Here is an 11,446-nt window from a genome sequence, read left to right as displayed (position 1 = left end):
TTAATTAAATTTAAGTTAATTTAATTTTTAATTTTTCTTGATAAAATTTCCAGTTATATGTGGAAATCTGTTTTTCCACAGTCTTAGACAGAAAAATGTTTCAGTTTTTCCCCATTCTGTATGATATTAGCTGTCAGGTTTTCTGACATAGCCTTTAGTATTTTGAGTTAAGTTTCATCTATACATAATTTGCTGAAACTTTATGATGGAGGCATGCTAAATTTTACTGAATGTTTGCTTTTCACATCTACCAAGATGATCATATGATTTTCGTTCTTCATTCTGTTGGATTCCTGCATTGTGTTCAATGATTTGCATATTTTGACCATTCTTGCTTCTCTGGTATGAATCCAACTTGATTTTGGTGCATGATTGTGTTGACATGTTGTTAAATTTGGTTTCTAGGAATTTTATTGAAAATGTTGAATCTATGATCATCAGAAAGATGTTTTTTTATGTTGTCATTGTGTCTTTATCTGGTTTTGCTATCAGAGTAATCTGGCCACATGATACAGTTTTGATGCAGTTTCTTTCATTTCAATTTTTTGGAATAATTTTAAAAGAATTTGCATCCTTTGTTAAATGTTTTATAGAGTTCAGCAGTAATGCCAATGAGTTCTGGAAATTTTTCAGTAGGAGATTTTTAAAAATGTATTCTTTTTGGTTATATCTGATAGTACAGTCTATTTTGACATATTTATACAAACATGGAGTATATCTTATTCTAATTAGGATTCCAGACTGTGGATGTACATGACCTTGAGATTCACTGTGGTACATTCATATATGTACATAGGAAAGTTATGTCAGATTAATTCCACTGTCTTTCCTATTCCTATTCCCTATTTCCCCTTATTAACATTTGTCTAACCCACTGAACTTCTCTTCTCAGTCCCTCCCCTCTTGTTGTGTATTAGCATCCACATAACAGAGAGAACATTTGACTTTTGGTTTTGGGGGACTTGCTTATTTCTCTTAGCATGATAGTCTCAGATCCTTCCATCTGTCAGCAAATGTCATAAAGTCAGTCTTCTTTGTGGCTGAGTAGTATTTTACTGCGTGTATATACCACGATTTATTTATCCATTCATCTGTTGAAGGACATCTAGGTTGGTTCCATAGTTTTGTTATTGTGAATTGAGCTGCTATAAACATTGATGTGACAGCATCACTCTAGTATGCTGATTTTAAATCGTTCAGATATATACCAAAGAGTGGGAGAACAAAGACAAATGGTGAATCCATTGCTAGTTTTTTGAGGAATCTCTGCAGTGCTTTCCGGAATGTTTGCATCAAATTGCAGTCCTACCAACAATTTTCCCCACATCTTTGCCAATATTTATTGTTACTTGTATTCTTGATAATTGCTATTCTGATTGGAGTGAGATTAAAACTCAGTGTAGTTTTTATTTGCCTAGCTCTAATTGCTAGAGATTTTAATTACTCATTATTTGTCTGTTTAGATTTTCTATTTCTTTTCAATCCCATTGTGATAGGTTGTATGTATTCAGGTATTGATCTATTTCTTTCAGATATTCCAGTTTTTAGAATACAATTGTTTGGAGTAGTTTCTTATGATCTCAGGTATTTCTGTGCTATCAGCTTAATGTCTTCTTTTTCATATCTGATTTTATTAATTTGACTGTTATCTTTTTTTTCTTGGTTAGACTAGGTAACTAGTTAGACTAGTTGTTTATTCTTTAAAAAACAATTCTTTGTATAATTTTCTTGCAGTTTTAAAATTTTTGACTACTTCATGATGATTTTTTAATTTTTTGTCCTAATTTTGAGTATAGTCTTTTTATTTTATTCAGTTGTTTGAGATCATTTTTGCATTTTGATACATACAATTATTGCTATAAACTTCCAAGTTCTTCTTCTGCTGTATCCCATAGATTTTAATATGTTATACTATTATTTTCATATGTTTCAATAATTTTTAATTTGTCTTTTAATTTCTTCCATTAACCTGTGGTCACTTAGGAGCATCTTATTTAATTTCCAGGTCTCTGTATTCTTTTCATTTTTCTCCTTGCTGATATACAGTTTTATGATGTTGTGGCCTCAGATTTTTTTTAACCATTTATCAATACTTGGTTTATGGCCTGCATATGATAAATTTTAGAAAATATCCCATGTCCTGATGAGAATGTATATTCTACCACTGTAGGATAAAATTTTATTTAAAACTCCATTAGTCCATTTCCTCTCCAGTATGTTTCAAGTCAGATGTTTCTTTTAATTTTTTTGTCCACATTTCGGGGTGGTGAAATCTCATGCTATCATTGTATTCAAGTCTATCTTTTCCTTTAGAGATGGTAATATCTGCCTTATATTTTTTGGTGGTTCCATGTTGGATACATTCATATTTACAATTTTATCTTCTTCCCGAGTTTAGACTTTTTCAAACATTTACTGAGTCTTTGTCATTTTAAAATTTTGTTTATTTAAATTCTGCTTTATCTGATAGGAATTAGGGAAATGATCTACTTCTGCCAACTTTTGGCTTTTATTTGTGTGGCGTATCTTGAGCAACCCTTAACTCCCAGTTTATGTGTCTTTAACAGTATCTGCAAGTTTCTTAAAGGTAGCATACAGTTGGGTCTGGTTTTTATTTTCATTTTTAGAATCTATTCAGTGAGTCTGTGTCATTTGGTAAGTTTGATCCATTTTTATTCGAGGTTATAATTGACAGGGATGAACTTCATTCTATCATTTTGTTAATTGTTTTCTGTTTGTTCTCTGTATCACTTGTTCCTTTTCACCTCTCATTAATTTTTAAGATTTGGTGTTTTCTGTCATGCTAAAGACTAATTCTCTTCTCTACCTTTTTTGTGTGTCAGTTCTTCTAGTGAAAAGACTAGTAGAAACACATGTACACTTGTGTTTTCATGAAGGTGGTTATTACTCTTTCGTCTATATTGCAGGACTTTATTGAGCATGTCTTGTAGGGCTGGTTTAGTAGAGGTGAATTTTCTATTTCTCCTTTGGGAAAGACTATTTCTGAAGGACAGTTTTGCTGGGTATAGTTGGGTGTAGTATTCTTAGCAGGGTTTTTGTTTATTTGTTTATTATAGTTTGCATTTTTTTTTTCTTCTTCAGGTCATTTTTTATACCTTCACATTCTTTGTTGGCCTATAAGCTTTCTATGAAGCAATCTACTTGAAACCCAGAAAAATAGCTTTATTTTGACTTAATGCTTTTTTCTTGCTATTTTTAGGATTCTTTCTTCATCTTGTATATTTGATAGTTTGATGTAATATGCCTTGGTGAAGATTTTTTTGGTTGAGTGTAGTAGAGGTCCTTTGAGCTTCCTGTGTCTAAATGTTCATACCACTGAAGATTTGGGAATTTTTCAGGTCTTATATTTTAAAGGGGATTTTCAATGTTTTTCCTTTTTCTTCTCCCTTTGAATTTCCCACAAGGTGAGCAGGTTTTCTTTTAGTGGTGCCCCATAAGTTTTGTAGGATTTATTCATTTTTTTTAATTCCTTTTATCTTTCTTTGGTTTTTATTTTATTTTTTGTCTGACTAGGTTGATTCAAAAGACCTTTTCTCAAGTTCAGAAATTCTTCCTTCTGCTTGTTGTAATTTATTGTGGAAGATCTCAACTGTGAATTTTATTTCATTGATGGAATTTTTAGTACAAGTTATTCTGATTATTTCATTTTAATTTTTTTCTTTGTTGAATTTTCATTCATTTACTGAATTGTTCTTTTTTGTTCTGTCTGTATTATCTTATCTCTCTGATTTTTCTTAAGATCATTATTTTGAAATCCTTTTCAGGTGTTCCGTAGATTTCCCTCAGATTCTATTTCTGGAGAGTTGTTGCTTTTCTTTGAAGGTATCATATTTCTTGTGTTCCTACATTGCTATGTGAACATTTGATGTAACAGTGGCCTCATTCAAGTTGATGTAGTTTTTCCATGAAAATACATGACATATGGGGTATCAGTTGAGATTTGGTTATAGGCAACCTCTAAAGTGTATCCTTTGTCTAATTTCTTTAGCTCTGGTTGATGTTCACAGTGTCCATGAGCACCTTATTAGTTTACACTGCAGCAATTCTTGATGGCAGTTGTATGACATTGCAGGGGCCATAGGCTTCCAAAGGTGTGTGTCCTAAGGCCTCAGATAGGAAAGCATTGATGGCATTCGGACTTATGGTAGCAGATTCCATAACATTGGTTATGCATGATATGGAAAGAATTATTGCCACATTCCTAAAGGCAAGCACTGGTGACATCAAGGATTGTGGCATCAGTAACCCAGTACTTATTCCAGAGAATATGAAAATCTTCCCCAGGTTCCTCAGTATGAATATATGAGATGGCTTGGTCTATGGCATCAGGAATAATAGTTCTGGAGATTAAAAATTGGGCGATAACCTTCTTCAGGTACTAAGGGCTGAGTGCAGGTGATTTTGGGGTGTATGGCATCCAGCACTGCAGACTTGAGGTTGTGGGTGCAAAGGGGGCCTTCCTTCATTCCCTTGGGGAAAATTCAGGTACTGCTGAAGTTTGTACCATTTATAGCTGCTTTAGGAGCTGTGGAATCCAAATGATCCCTTCCTCAGTTCTCAAGGGACAAGTGCAATTCATGCCATGGTATTTGGAACCAGCATCTGTGATCTCAACTCCATGGACTGTGAAAGAGATTTTCTTTAGCTCCCTGGAGGCATAAATAGATAATATTTAAGCTTGTGGTGCTGGCATTCAATGCTTCTGGAGGTATAGGACATAGGGAACCCCTAGCCTAGTTCCCTTGGGTCACATACAGGTAGAACTGGGACTTCTGGTTTTGATATCTCTGGTCCTGAAGCTTTAGATGTAAATAATTGTGAATAATGCTATTTTTTACTTTGTTCTCCTTACTTCCATTTAGCTATTTCCTCATGCCAAATGCTTTGTTTTAATAGTAATATTTGCTATTACAGGTCTCTAAAACTCTCACCCCCTACCCACACACAAGTTACCCATTGCATTACCTTATCTGCTTTTTAGGCATAACAGACTTGATTGATGAGTCAAAGTTATTCTCAGTTTCTCCTTCTCACCAAAGGCCTCTACCTGGTAACTGCTATTATGGTCCATTTTAATCTCAGGACTGTCTCTGCTAGAAGAAAATATCACATAACTCTACCTAGACAAAGGCAACAGGTTTATCTAGGATCGTCAGCCTTAAATAAAAAGGAAAGTGAATTATCCAAAGAACTTGCTCAACCACCATTGTCTGGGTCCCATCTCAGAGTATCTGATTGAGAATTTCTGGTACAGAAGAAGAGAAATTGCATTTCTAACAAGTTCCCAGGATCTGCTAATACTGCTGGTCTGGGTTCCCCAGCAAAAGAAATCAGCGTGATTAGAGACAGTGGTAAGAAAAGGTAAGGAGTCTCCAGAGATTTGTAAGTAGTTTGGGTAACAGATGGAGGTGGGCTGCTGCAGACCTCCATGCTGCATACTTTGCTCTCTCCTGTACTCCTTAACTTTGCTGTCAGAAATAACTTCTGCAGTCTGATAATATCAGACCTCTGATTGCACTCCTCAGGCAGAATTAATAATAGAATGATTCCCATGTAAGATCTCTAATAATAAATTCCACAATCTAGTTCTAGACTCATCTTCTGCTAACAGCTTTTGGCTCCATCCACCACATATTATAAATTAGTTACACCAAAGTACTTTCAAATCTCTAGAGACTCCTTGCCTTTTCTTACTGCTACTGTCTCTGCACATGCTGATTCCTTTTGTCTGCCTGACAAACTGACCCTGAAGTATTGGTTTACATAGGCAGTGTTGCCCTTCATGTAAAGCATTCTTATTTTCCCTGAAAGTATTAGGCACTTTATTCTCTGGAGTACTTGTATTTACTTAATGTTACAGAATGTAGTGCATTGTGCTGCAATCACTTTCTTGCTTGTCTTTCTGTAGCCAGAGAATACATGTTCCTTCAGCGTACTGCCATGGATGATTAACTGTCAATGCACATTCAGTCAGTTTCTATGTGGTGCAATTTAGGTATTCTGTATACACAGAACACATGTTTCCTTCCTTATGTCACTTGACCCCAGGCTGGCTTTGTGAGTAAGCTCTTTTCTTTCTTGTGAATGCTTCCTCCAAAAAACTTTAACCACAGCATTTTGAAAGCATTTGTTATAGGCATCAAATGGTCTTTTCATATCTTTAAGAACTCTGTTAGAAGCAGTACCTTAGCTGTATCCTGTGTAGAGCCAAAGCTTAATATAGTGATATGGTTATAGTTCATAATAGGAAGAATAACAAACAAAGAATAAATATTTATTCTATTTGGTACTTTTTATGTCTTTGGAGATACTGCTCACAATTTGAATGTCATGTACTTCCAAAACAATTGTCTCTCTCGAGTACTACTTTTAATTCCATGTTACAAATGGAAAAACAGAAAAATTAAGTTTTTCAATATTGTACAGATTATAAATTGTGGTGAGTGATTTCAGCCAACAGTCTAATATTAGCACCCTGGATGAAGCAATATTATCTCTTATGTTCATCATCTTTCCTTGCAGATTAATATTATTTCAGTATTTGCTCGGTTCCCAGGATAATCATGTTTTCTTGTGAAAAAATAGTAGAATTTTTTCAAGAAATGATTTTTACTATTCCTTCATGAGAGGGATAAGTTATCCAAAATGTACACCGCGGGGCTCCTCAGCCTCAAGAAATTTGAGTGGTGGTCCAGTGTGAAACATCTATATGGTAAGTCTATGTCCATAATTCCTGTTTCTGAGTAGAATTTCCAATTTTATTGGAGCACTGGGCAAATACAGCTCCTTTTATTCTACCAGAATCCGGAAACATGTGGTGGAGGTCTCGGAAGACTTTAAATTGGTTTTATGATTTAGAGAATACTAGAAGTCATAAACTAGATGGAGTGAATGAAATGGAATATAGAATAGAGGTACAGGATTCTGGAATATAGTACATTCAAATAGAGAATGTTCTGCGAGAATTGATTTAGAGACTGATTTATCCAAAAAAAGTTTTTTTCACGATAAAATAAGAGGTTGACATTAAATTTGATTATTTTATGGAATGATTGTACGTTCATTATTTGTATTCGCTTCTATCACTTAACAGAAGTCTTAATTCTCCCATTTCATAAATTCTGAGTATTGAGAAAAACGGCACCATTAACCTCTTTTAATTATGTAATTAAATTTGTATATATTTAAAAATTTTCACATCTGTTCATTCATGCTCATATATCTATATTTACATAAGTATTATGTGTAAATTTATGGACCAATAACATCACAGATATGCACATCAATGAGACTTAGTTATGCTCTTAAGGAACTTGCAAATTTACAAAGAAAGTAATGTTGAAGTTGATGTACTTCAACAAGTTTCAAATGCAGGCAGTCGCTAGAACCCAGAGGCCTGCTCACTATGCTACCTTCTTCAGTAAGTAGGAATGATCCTGCAGAAGCAGACTAACATGGCTGAGCTTGCAGAGCAGAAAGAGTAATCAAGCACCAGTATTGAAAAAAATATAGACAAGGAGAACCCTGCTGGAGTTGTGACCTAGGAATAGGAGGAGTAGTGCTCAAAAACTCAGACTTGCCGGCTGCGCGCGCAGCGGTGGTGGTGGCGGCGCGATCAGCCGGGCTGTAACCTTCGTCTGTCTGGGAGCAGCTGGAGCGGTAGCGGCGGTCGGGCACGGCGCGAGGCGACGCCACAGGGCAGGGGCGGCAGCGGCGGAGACGCAGCGGTGGCCGCAGCAGCAGCAGCAAGATGGACTCGTGGACACGCGCCGCCACCGCCGCCGGGCCGGGTGTCACGCGCCGAGGCTGGGGGGGAGTCGCCGCCGCCGCCACTGCTACCACCGCCGCCGCCGCCGCCGCCGAGGTGACTGAGGAGAGAGGCGCCTCCTTGCTCCCGCCCCCGCCGGACTTCAATGCCCAGTCCCCAGCTCGCCAGCGTTTTTCGTTGGAATATACGTTGCACATTTATGGCGATTCTGAGTGTGAGGGCAGACTTCTGCCAGGCTCAGCACAGCGTTTTCGCTGACAAGTGAGCTTGGGGGTTCTATGTGCCATAAATAACATTGCCTTGAAGACTCTGGACACCAAGACTGGCCTCAGAAATAGTTGATTTTTTTTTTTTTTTTTAATTGCAAGCATATTTCTTTTAATGACTCCAGTAAATTAAGCATCAAGTAACAAAAGTGGAAAACGACCTACACTTAATGTGTCTCACTAGTGACTAAATGTAGTAAAGGCTGCTTATGTTTTGTATGTAGTTGGATTTTTTTTGGACTCCGAAGGAATCCATCTGTAGACATTGAGGCCCAAGTTGAATTTGGATTGGAGTGGATTCTAAATACTTCTGCTTATCTTGAAGAGAAAAGCTTCATAAAGAACAAACAAGTTGAATAGAGAAAATACTGATTGATAATAGGCATTTTAGTGGTCTTTTTAATGTTTTCTGCTGTGAAACATTTCAAGATTTATTGATCCCCCCTCCCCCAATTTTCCCCATCATACTCACACACACGCACGCTCACACTTTTTATTTGCCATAATGAACCGTCCAGCCCCTGTGGAGATCTTCTATGAGAACATACGTTTTCTGATAACTCATAACCCTACCAATGCAACTCTGAACAAGTTCACAGAGGAACTTAAGAAGTATGGAGTGACAACTTTGGTTTGAGTTTGTGATGCTACATATGATAAAGCTCCAGTTCAAAAAGAAGGAATCTACGTTCTAGATTGGCCATTTGATGATGGAGCTCCACCCCCTAATCAGATAGTAGATGATAGGTTGAACCTGTTAAAAACCAAATTCCGTGAAAAGCCAGGTTGCTGTGTTGCAGTGCATTGTGTTGCAGGATTGGGAAGGGCACCTGTACTGGTTGCACTTGCTTTGATTGAATGTGGAATGAAGTATGAAGATGCAGTTCAGTTTATAAGACAAAAAAGAAGGGGAGCATTCAATTCCAAACAGCTGCTTTACTTGGAGAAATACCGACCTAAGATGCGATTACGCTTCAGAGATACCAATGGGCATTGCTGTGTTCAGTAGAAAAAAATGCAAAAGAAGGCTTATGCAATTGTGGCATTTAGAGGGAACTCTTGGTACCTGGAAATGTGAATCTGGATTTACCTGTGTCATCGAAGTAGTGATGGATTCAGTACTCCTCAACCACTTTTCTTAATGATTAGGAAAAAGTAAACAAATAAGAAATCCCTCTACAACATGAATAAAATGTTTAAGAAAAGAAAAAAATGAAAGAAAAAAGGGATTAATTCAGTGAAGGATGATTTTCTCCTAGTTTTGGAGTTTTAATTTCTGTCAGGATTGAAAAAAACAAAACAAAACAAAACAAAAAAAAAACTCAGACTTGCCTAGCCAACTCAGCAAGTTCCAATCACTAAATAAAATATAAAAAAATCCTGGGGATGTGGCTCAGTTGTTAAGTACCCCTGGTTTCAATTCCTTGTACCAAAACAAAATTAAAACAACAAAAACAAAAACCAACCAAACAACAACAAAACCCCTCAGCAATATCTTGGTTCAAGTCCTAACCTACTTTCTTGTGGCATAATTGGAGCAATTTATGTAACTTCCCTGAGACTGACTTTTCTCAGTGGTAGGGTGGAGAAGATACCATTATTTCCTTCAAATACTGCTGTGATGATTCAGCTGAGATAATGCATGTGAATTCCTTAAGGTACTTGCTACCTAATAGGTCTTTCATAGCTGTTAGTTATTATAATGATCACATTAATATTCTATTTTTTACTGTAGAGAGAAGAAAGGTATGCATATAAGAGATATTATAGAAGTACAATAAAAAAATAAAAATTGCCTGGGATGTGGAGGTAGGACCAATAAAGAGGTGTCAAGGTGACTTTAAAATATTGACTCTAGTTGAAGGGAAAAAGACAACATCATCAATAGGCATGAGTTCCACAATGATTCCTGCTCCTAAGCTATCCTGGCAACAGAACTAACAACAACAAAATGCAGAAAACATTATGTGGATTCAGTCTTCATCACATCCTTTTCAAGCCTTATCGCAAGCAGGGAATCAGAGTTCACCTGACTTATGAACACAGAGTGACAGCAAACTTACCAAATTATGCTGAGTGACTGACTCTGCTTTGGAGTCTCAAAGTTATATCCACTAAGGAAACCAACAAAATCCATTTTATTTTTATATTCTGGAAATTATTTTACCCATAATTCGTTGTCGTTGTTATTCTTCTTTCTTATTATCCACTTCTAGTCTGTTGTAGCGCCACACTTTGCAATTTCAAACTTAAAATATTCCTTCCTCAAGGTCTTGTGTTGGTTAATATATACTGGAAAATTAAAGATTATGGACTTCTGACCCCAAATTATGTTGAGTAGATGATAATTTAGACAATACTTCAAAAAACTGCATAATTACCATGGCAGTAGAGTCTTGAAGAAAAAATATAAAATCTATTTCTATGATTTTGTGACAAATTAAAAATCAAATGATTGTTTGAATAATGAGTGAACCAAAGGAATGGAAGCAGTGTCAGCCAACAATGCAGTTTACTTCTATCCAGTCCATAAACCTGTTGCACACATAAAGAGACTTACTGACCTGGGTCTTATATCTCTAATCTTTGGTCTATTTTCTCCATTCTGTAACTCAGGATTACAGAGGTGCCTCCTCTATACACAGCCAAATGGTGATTTGCTTTTCTCTTGCCTTATCCCATCAGATGCCTTTCTTTGAATTGGTCTTCAAATTCATTACTTAAGCTTTCTCCCACATGAAATTATTTTAATTGATTGTAAAAGCTACAAATGAGCAGATCAATAAAAGACACAATTACTTTCATTACACACAGCAAAATTGTGCTTTATAATAACAGTTATGTAAAGAAATTTTTTTTTTTGGTGCTGGGGATTGAACCCAGGGCCGTGTGCTTACAAGGCAAGCACTCTACCAACTACACTATTTCGCCAGCCCCAAGAAAATGATATTTTAGGGAGAGTTAAAAAAGTCTGTGCTCGAATTGGGTTTGTAGTTCAATAGTAGAGCACTTGCCTCTAATGCATGAGGCACTGGGTTTGATTCTTAGCATCACATAAATAAATAAAATAAGGGTATTGTGTCCATCTACAACTTAAAAAAAATTTTTTAAGTTTTTGTAAAATAGCATGGAGAAAATATAAATTCCTGGGTTGGCTCCCAGCCATCTGTCCTTGTCTAATGAGCACCGAGGCACCTGCAGACTACCCTGCCATTCCAGGAACCAGGGATAATAATTAACCCACACAGTGATAGTATTTCATTAGAATATTTCATTAGAATATCCTACTGAACAGCTGCACTGAAAATTTCAAGAGATGTCTGCTAGAGTTTTCCCCTGAATATCCATTACATGCTGAAGCCTGATCTCAACACTTGCTCATTTTATACCT

The 11,446-nt window shown here is 36.3% G+C and overlaps 1 pseudogene; it reads left to right on the top strand.

Annotated features, from left to right (window-relative positions):
* Nucleotides 1-8,243: 8,243 nt before the first annotated feature.
* LOC124974074 (protein tyrosine phosphatase type IVA 2-like) lies at nucleotides 8,244-9,260 on the top strand (annotated as a pseudogene).
* Nucleotides 9,261-11,446: the final 2,186 nt, after the last annotated feature.

Source organism: Sciurus carolinensis, unplaced genomic scaffold (assembly GCF_902686445.1).
Source record: "Sciurus carolinensis unplaced genomic scaffold, mSciCar1.2, whole genome shotgun sequence".
NCBI lineage: Eukaryota > Metazoa > Chordata > Mammalia > Rodentia > Sciuridae > Sciurus > Sciurus carolinensis.
Note: the sequence above shows the minus strand (reverse complement) of the source record. Positions and strands in the feature narration are given on the sequence as shown.